This window comes from Elgaria multicarinata, chromosome 17, assembly GCF_023053635.1.
Source record: "Elgaria multicarinata webbii isolate HBS135686 ecotype San Diego chromosome 17, rElgMul1.1.pri, whole genome shotgun sequence".
NCBI classification, from domain to species: Eukaryota; Metazoa; Chordata; class Lepidosauria; order Squamata; family Anguidae; genus Elgaria; species Elgaria multicarinata.
In genome coordinates, this window is record NC_086187.1 from 3,029,324 (window position 1) to 3,038,589 (window position 9,266).

Below are 9,266 nucleotides of genomic sequence, written 5' to 3' on the forward strand. Positions count from 1 at the left end.
CCAGAGGGAGCCTGTCCCACCGCGGTTCGGAGGTTCTGCTCCTCAAGGTTCGCCAAAATCTGCTTCCCTGCCACTTGCATCCGTTTGGTTCCACCTCAGCCCTCGGGAGCTGCAAAGAGCAGAGCAGCTCCTTCTTCTGCATCACATCTGGAGACCGCCTCCGCATCTCCCCTTCAACTGCTGCTCTTCTTGAGACCCAGTTTCCAGGTCCCTCGCCATCCTGATTGCGCTTCTCTCAACGCTTCTCTCCTAAAATAGGGCATCCAGAACTGGACATAGTACTCCAAATGCAGCTCAACGCAATGCAGAATAGAGCAGAATTATTATTTTCTGTGACCTGGTTGCTTCTGGCAATGTAACCTAAGATTGCATTTGCTTTTTTAGCAGCTGCATCACACAGCTGACTCATATTTAGCTTGTAACCACTAAGACATGTACTGCTGGCAAGCCTGACCTTTCTCCCCTCATCCCCGTGCCCCTATGCTAGAACTGCAACTTTAAAAATCAATTTTAATTGTAAGTTTCAACAAAACAAACAATGCAAGTGTAACTACATACTTTAAAGGTCTCAATTTCAAATATTACAACATTCTTTTAAAAAGGAAAAAAGAGTAAATTACACATAAACCTCACTAAAGACAGACCAAATATACAAATATAAGTCCATTCGTGAATGGTGCCTCTATATCACTCTTTCAAATGTTGAAATCCCAAGAGCAAATAACGTTGACAGAAAAAAACAGATTTTAAGATAGTAAAGAAGGTAAAATATTTGGGTATTACGCTAACAAATATGAATTGTATGTTGTTTCATAATAACTATGTTAAGGTGTGGAATGAAATTTTAAAAGTTTTAGTAAGATAGGATAAGGTACAATTGTCACTTCTGGGGAGAATTGCTACAATTAAGATGAATGTTTTATCAAGAATGTTGTTTTTGTATCAGACAATACCTATTCTGACATGGGAGTTACCATTCAAGCAATGGCAGAAAGATATATCTAAATTTATATAGCAGGCAAAAACCCCAAGAGTTAAATATAAAATATTACATGATGCAAAGGAAAGAGGAGGTCTGGGTTTACTAGACTTAAAATTATATTTTTCTGCCTGTTGTTTGGTATGGATGAAAGAGTGGATGTTATTGAATAATAGAAGATTATTGGAATTGGAAGGACATGAATTGAGATATGGGTAGCATGGGTACTTGTGGTATGATAAAGTTAAGGTTAATGTAGAATTTAATAATCACTATGTGTGACGTGCTATTTTGAGAATATGGAATAAATACAAACTTAGAGTTTGTCAGAAAATGTGGCTATCAGTGCAGGAGGCTCACCATAGAAGAGAACTGTCAAGTATGAATAATTGGTTAACATATCGTGATGTATTAGAATTTTCACAAGGTGACTATAAATTAAAATCAAGAGAAGAGCTGATGAAAGAAGGTTATATATGCCAATGGTTTTCATATTTACAAATTTCGGAAAGGTTTAAATTAGATAAGAAAACGTGTGGTTTTGAACAAACAAAGTCTGAATTTGAAAGGGAATTATGTACAACTAATGAACATGTTGGGGAAATGTATAAAATTCTGTTAAATTTGAGACAGAGGATGAACAAGTAAAGGATTGTATGTAGGGTGACCAGATGCACCGAGAAACCCCAAAGACCTCCAGAAAAATGGAGGTCTCCGGGGCAACCAGGACTGGCCCCCAATTCACTGCGGAAAAGGGCTGGAATTCCCGTACTTCCAGGAATGGGTCCTCCAGCCCTCTCCCAGCGCCAATCTAGCACAGCAGAAGGCTAGATCAGCACTGGGGGTGGGGGCTGGAAGATACGTTCTCGAACTTCCGGGAATGCGTCTCCCAGCCCCTGCCTCCCCCCAGGGCCGATCTAGCCCTTCTGCTGTGCTGGTGCGATTGCCGGGGGGGGGGAGGACTCATTCCGTCCTCCAGCTCCCCCCCCCAGTGCCAATTGCCAGCCAACGAGGAGGAAGAAGAAGAGGAGGAGGAGGAGGCAAAGCAGGAGCAGCAAGAAACAAGAAGACGAAGCAAGCAGCAGGAGATGGTGGTGGAGAAGAATCAAGTAGGAGGAAAGACTGAGGTATGTGCATGTGTGAGAGAGTGTGTATGGATGAATGGGGTGCATGGGGCATTTGAGTGAATGGATGTGTGCGTGCGTATGTTTTGTAGTGCGTGATCCTAAGTGTGTGTGTGTGTGCGCGCGCTTGCAGTGTGTGAGTGTATTAATGTCTGAATGGGATGCCTGATTGTTTTACTATGAATGGATGCATGTGCATGTTTGCAGGGTATATGGGGGAGACTGTAGTTTTCTGTGAGTTGGGGGATGATTTGGAGGTGATATTCCTATTAAATAATGCATTTTAGACCCATAGACCTTCCTTTCCTATTTGTTTGATATAATTGGCATGACGTATATTTTGTAGCAATGGCTGATGATTGTTCATCCTTCTTAAAAACCTTTTAAAAATTTAACAGGGCTGCCACCACCATCATCATCATCATCTATCTTTCTTTTCTTGCTTGTGGTGGTTTTTCTAGATGAACATGATGGACTTTGCCAAGTCATGCTGTCTTTTACTGATTCAGAAATTTCCTGACCATTGAACATGTTTTAAGTATGATTGCTTTCTGGATGTTGGCATGCATGTATTTTGGTAGGCCTAATTTCTGAAGGTTTTCCGTAAAAAAAATAATGATGTGATGCTGGAAAATTGTAACTTTTTCCTGTTGCCATAGTTCTTTAACTTCCATAGCCAGTGGTGTATATTTTTCTCTCTTGTCCTCTTCCTTTTCTGCAACATTTTTGTCATTAGGTGTTGCTATGTCAATGAGGTAGGTGTGTTTTTCTTGGTTGTTTTTGACTGTTATGACGGGTTGAGGTTGAAACAAGCTAGGAGGTGCTAGCTTTTAGTCCATTTTGTTCCATGGCTAATGTTTGCAGGATAATAATAGTTTATACTCTTTCTGAATGCTTGGTTGCTGGTTTGTTGTACTAGGTTTTTCTGTACTTGTCAATTGCTTCATTTGTTCAGTGGTAGCAGTATGCTGAATGTGTGAGTATGGATATGAGAAAGGTGATGGGGAAAAAATGTTAAATGTTAGGAAAGGTGAGACTATAGTCATCCAGCAAAGGACTTGCAGTCAGAAAAGATTTTTGAGGGAAGGGGAGACTGTACCACACAGAGTATAGCAAAAGCTTCAAAGTACAGCAAAAGCTACACAAGTAGGAATGAGTAAAGTTAATTTCAGATACATTGAATGTCTCACTTGTTCTTTATTCCAGTGATTTTAACATTAAGATGTTATGTAGAACAGGTTTGTCTTAATTGTGTGCTGTGAAATCAGACCTGTGACCAAGGCCATATTTGGGTGGGCACGCCACCTTGGGGGCTGGGCATGTTGGTGGGCACGCCCCTTTAGGGGCTGGGCATGTTGGTGGGCACGCCCCTTGGGGGCTGGACAAGTTGGTGGGCATGCCATGTTGTCCTCCTTTTTGGTTTCCAAAATAGGGTCACCCTAATTGTATGATAAAATGGAGCCAAAATTTTGGGCATAATATACTAATAGAACAATGGGAAAAGATGTGGTTAAAAGGTTTAAAGTTCACATTAAGTTCTAGTCTTAAAGAAAAATTTTATAAGACGATGTATAGATGGTATATGTTCCCTTCAAAATTGGCTAAAATGTATAAAGGTGTCTCAGGAACCTGTTGGAAATGTGAAGAACAAGAAGGAACTTTTTATCATATATGGTGGACATGTAAAAAAGCAAAAAACTTTTGGATACAAATTCATTCTTTAATTCAGAAGATATTAAAGACCAATATACAACTGAAGCAGGAATACTTCCTTTTGGGTTTAATGGTTGAGCAGATGAAAAAGAACTATGGGACTTTATTCTTATACATGATAACGGCAACGAGATTATTATATGCACAAAAATGGAAAGACTCAATATTGCCTACGATGGATGAATGGCTAATAAAGATAGTGGAACTGGTAGGGATGGCTAAACTTACATCAATAATTAGAGAAAAGTCAAGAGTTACGTTTTGACTGAATGGAAACCTCTAATAGACTTTTTGCAGGGACTAGAAAAAAATGACTTGTTCATCTGTGGATTCAACGATTAAGAAGAAAATTTTAAGATAAAAGAAAGGGGAAATTTGTTTTTTGTAATTATGGAATATGAGAAGATAGAGTTACATATTTTTGCTGTGGAGAAAATCGGAATTCTATCTTAACTTCATGTGTTTTTTATTTCTTTGTATGTTTTTATCTTTTTTTTGTTTCTTTTGTATTGTGTGTTTGTAAATTGGATGTGATTTAAAATAATAAAAATTTATATCGCAAATGTTGCTAATGTTGTTAGGCCTTCAATCCATTACATTAGAGGGAGTGAGCTTTTATCTTTCCAATATTGTAGTATCAGTCTTTTAGCAGTCAAGACAAGAGAGTGCAAAAAATCCATTTACGCTGTGTGTTACATTCCAAGAAGTAGGTACATAATTTAAGAGAACATGTACACCAGAAAATATTAAAGAGCTTTCCAATACAAAGTTTATCCATCCAATGACTTCCTCCCAAAAGGAGGCAATTCTTGGGCATTTCCAAAACATCTGAATAAAAGAAGCATTAACTGTATGACACCTCTAACAATTAGCAGAGTTAGACAAACCTTTGTTCAAATCAAATCTTATTTGCACCAAGTCAATAGCCACTGCAATTTATAACAGTGTTCATACAGGTATACATCATCAAACATCAAACAGAAAACAAACTGCCAGTATCCAAAGGAATCCTTAACACAGATATACTGAATATCACCAGAAGGTCTTCCAAGCGAATAAAAACACTGAATACAGTACAGACTAAAATTACACAATTTAAAACTCAGGATGCAATTGCAGCCCTCGATTTAATAGCAATTGCTAAAAATTTAGCAGTTTTTGCTGTGACCAATCTCACAGTCCTCAAGAAGAAAATTCACATAATAGTCAGTTGGATGCCCTGGATAATTAACTCTTCACAGGAGTTTCTGTACAAAGAAAAAAACAGCAGCACGTGGGCCACGGTTTCAATATTTCCACCTCCACAAACGCATACCCGATTTTGAAATGGAATTCTCCTAGTGGCCTTCAAGTATTGCAGAAGGAAGCACATTAAAATGTGCGCTTGAAAAAGCTATTCTATGTTTAGGGTATGCATGCTGCTGAAAATATGACAACATCTTATCCGAGGGTCGAAGTATGGCACCCCGGCTGTGGAATGCCCTCCCCCTGGAAGCCCAGCTGGCGCCGCCACTGGCTGTATTTCGGTGGCAGGTTAAGACATGGCTTTTTAACAAAGCCTTTGATGGCTAAATCCACCAGCCGGCACACTGTCTTGTTTTAATTGGATTTTACCATTTTAAATTTCATATTGGTTTTAACATATTAATTTTAGAATTAATAAACTTTTAGAAGTTTATATTTATTGTTCTATTTTATATGTATGATTTTATCTGTACGCTTCCCTAAGATCCTTGTGATATATGGCGGGATATAAATGTTTTAATAATAAATAAATAAATTATTATTATTATTATTATTTATTTATATAGCACCATCAATGTACATGGTGCTGTACAGAGTAAAACAGTAAATAGCAAGACCCTGCCGCATAGGCTTACAATCTAATAAAATCATAGTAAAGCAATAAGGAGGGGAAGAGAATGCAAACAGGCACTGGGTAGGGTAAACAGGCACAGGGTAGGGTAAAACTAACAGTGTAAAGTCCAAACAACATCAAGTTTTAAAAGCTTTAGGAAAAAGAAAAGTGTTTAGCTGAGCTTTAAAAGCTGCGATTGAACTTGTGGATCTCAGATGTTCTGGAAGAGCGTTCCAGGCGTAAGGGGCAGCAGAGGAAAATGGACGAAGCCGAGCAAGGGAAGTAGAGACCCTTGGGCAGGCGAGAAACATGGCATCAGAGGAGCGAAGAGCACGAGCGGGGCAATAGTGTGAGATGAGAGAGGAGAGATAGGAAGGAGCTAGACCGTGAAAAGCTTTGAAGGTCGACAGGAGAAGTTTATATTGGATTCTGAAGTGAATTGGAAGCCAATGAAAAGATTTCAGAAGTGGAGTAACATGGTCAGAGCGGCGAGCCAGGAAGATGATCTTAGCGGCAGAGTGGTGGACAGAAACCAGTGGACTGATGTGAGAAGAAGGAAGGCCAGAGAGAAGAAGGTTGCAGTAGTCCAACCGAGAAATAACCAGTGCATGAACAAGCATTTTGGCAGAAGAGATAGACAGAAATGATCAAATCCTGGCAATATTATACAGGAAAAAACGACAGGATTTATCTACTGCCTCAATATGAGGAATAAAGGAAAGCGATGAGTCAAATATGAAGCCAAGACTACGAGCTTCCTTGACCGGAGTAAGCGTAACATCATTGACAGTGAGAGAGAATGAAAGATGAGGAGAAGGTTTAGGCGGAAAAACAAGCAATTCAGTCTTTGCCATATTAAGTTTCAGACGATGATGAAGCAGCCAAGCTGAGATATCTGAAAGACATGCCGAGATACGATCATGAACATCAGGAGAAAGTTCTGGAGAAGAAAGATATAATTGTGTATCATCGGCATACAGATGATATTGGAGGCCATGAGATTGAATAAGCTTACCCAAGGGCAACATGTATAAAGAAAACAGCAACGGGCCAAGCACCGAGCCTTGCGGAACCCCTACTGAAAGGGGAAAAGAGGAAGACGAGCTGCCATTAGCCAACACGCTGAAAGAGCGACCCGCTAGATAGGAGGCAAACCAGTTATAGACAGAGCCACGGAGTCCAAGGTCATGAAGGGAATCTAAGAGAAGATCATGATCAACCGTGTCAAAGGCTGCAGTTAGATCAAGGAGAATAAGAATAAAATAAAGGCCTTTAGACTTGGCAGTAAGAAGATCATTGGTGATCTTAGTGAGGGCAGTTTCAGTGGAATGCAAAGGACGGAATCCGGATTGAAAAGGATCTAGAGCAGAGTTACTAGTAAGAAAGTCAAGACAGCGAGAGTAGACCACACGCTCCAGGATCTTTGAAACAAAAGGCAACAAAGAAACAGGTCGGTAGTTAGACAGAGATAGCCTATCAAGAGTAGGTTTCTCGAGAATGGGAGAGACTGTAGCATGTTTAAAAGCAGAAGGAAATGAGCCAGAGGACAGAGAAAAATTAAAAATATGAAGCAAGGAAGGGAGGATAGCGGGAATAAGATTTATAAAGACGCGAGAGGGAATCGGATCACGGGAGCAAGTGGAAGGCTTCGAGGAGCGTAGTATTGTAGACAGTTCATCAGCTGAGACCGAAGGAAACGCAGAGAAATTTGCAGGAGGAACTGACAGATGAGGAACAGGAACTGGAAGAGGAGCAGAGCTGGCCAGATCAGAGCGAATAGTTTGGATTTTAGCATTGAAAAAAGAGGCAAAATTATTAGCAGTCAGAGAGGCGGGGAGAGATGGTGGATTAGGCTTCAGGAGAGAATTGAAGGACGAGGATGCCTAGCATTTGACTGGATCAGCGTTGAGTAGTACTGCTGTTTGGCCAGTAAAATGGCAGAAGAGAAAGAGGAGAGTACAAATTTGTAATGGACAAAGTCCGCCCAATCCCTGGTCTTACGCCAAAGGCGTTCAACTGCCCGGGAACAAGAGTGAAGGTAGCGGAGGAAAGAGGTGAGCCACGGCTGGGGTTGAGAAGGGCGAGCTATCCGAGTTGTAGATGGAGCGAGATTATCAAGAGTTGAAGATAAGGAGACAGCTGAGTCCAAGGAGACAGCTGAAAAGACAGAAGGAAGAGAGGAGGCTAGAGACTGAAAGAAAGCCTCATAAATAAATAAGACTGTTTTAAGATAGGGGCTCAATTCCCTCATTACGGACAAGCTATTTTGTCGTTCAGTGTCCAGTAAACATGGTTTAAATATTTCTTTAGCTTTGACAAACCTTTGCTAAAGAGATGTTGTAACATCCAATAGATCCAAAACAAAAAAAATGCTGAATAAGATGTAACTGGAGGTCTATAGACATATCAGATGCCGATGCCAAAACATTGATTAGACAAAATTGGCCCTCTCTATTCCATTCCTGAAGACCCTGTGTATCATATTTATTTACTGGTAATAAGTATTTGTAAATATGACTCGTGGGCCAATATATCATCTTGCTAGTTTCAACCCAGCATTCTGGCTTGCGTAGACCCTTCTTGAATCTTGATCCTGTCTTCTGCGGGTATCGCTCCTTAGCTTTGTGCCATCTGCAAGTTTGATAAGTAGCCCCTTTACATTATCACCCAAGTCATTTATAAATGCGTTGAACAGCACAGGGCCTAGGACCCAGCTCTGCGGGGACCCTCCCTCTAGAGACCCCCTTCCATTAGCACTCTTTGACCCGGCTCAGATGATCCGATCCTGGCAGACCACTGTGGCATGCTGGGGGATTTTTTAATATTCAAGACACAGCTTGTGGTGTCATCCGAGTCTGGGTGGCAGGGGATGCACAACCCTAGAACAGGCCATGACACATATGGCTTATTTGTTCATGCGAACCGGCCCACTGAGTACAGTTGCTCAACCGTTGATGCACCACGGCAGTGTTCAACTCACATTTTATCATCTGTCATCAGGGATATCATGTGAAACCTTGTCAAAAGTTGTGCAGAAATCAAGGTGTACTATTTCAATAGCATACTCATGACCTACTAAAATGGTGACATGACTTATTCCTGAGAAACCCATTTTGGCTCCTATGAATCCATGCACTATTTTCTAGATGCTCATAGGTTGACTGCTTAACAATCTGTTCCAGAATTTTGCCCAGTATTGACATCAGGCTGACTGTTCTGTGATTTCCTGGATCTACCTTTCTCTCCTTTTTTGGCGATGGGGACATTTGCCTGTCACCAGTCTAGTGGCAGTTCCCCTGTTGTTCCTTTGTCGTGTTTAGCATTCAGCTCACTCTTGACCTTTCTGAAACAGGTTCAGGCAACTCTGTTGTTCTCTTCCTTGGTGATATATCCTTCCCCCTCATGTCCTATATAAGACCCTTTTGGGTCTCAGCTTATCATAGAGCTCCCTGTACAACCACACAGGCTTTTTTTAAATATCCCTGTTTGTTTGTTTTTCTCATGGGAATAGTTTGTGATTGTGCCTTTGGTATTTCAGTTTTCAGGATCTCCTGTTCTTCTTGGACTCTTTTGTCCTTCAGAATTTCTAGCC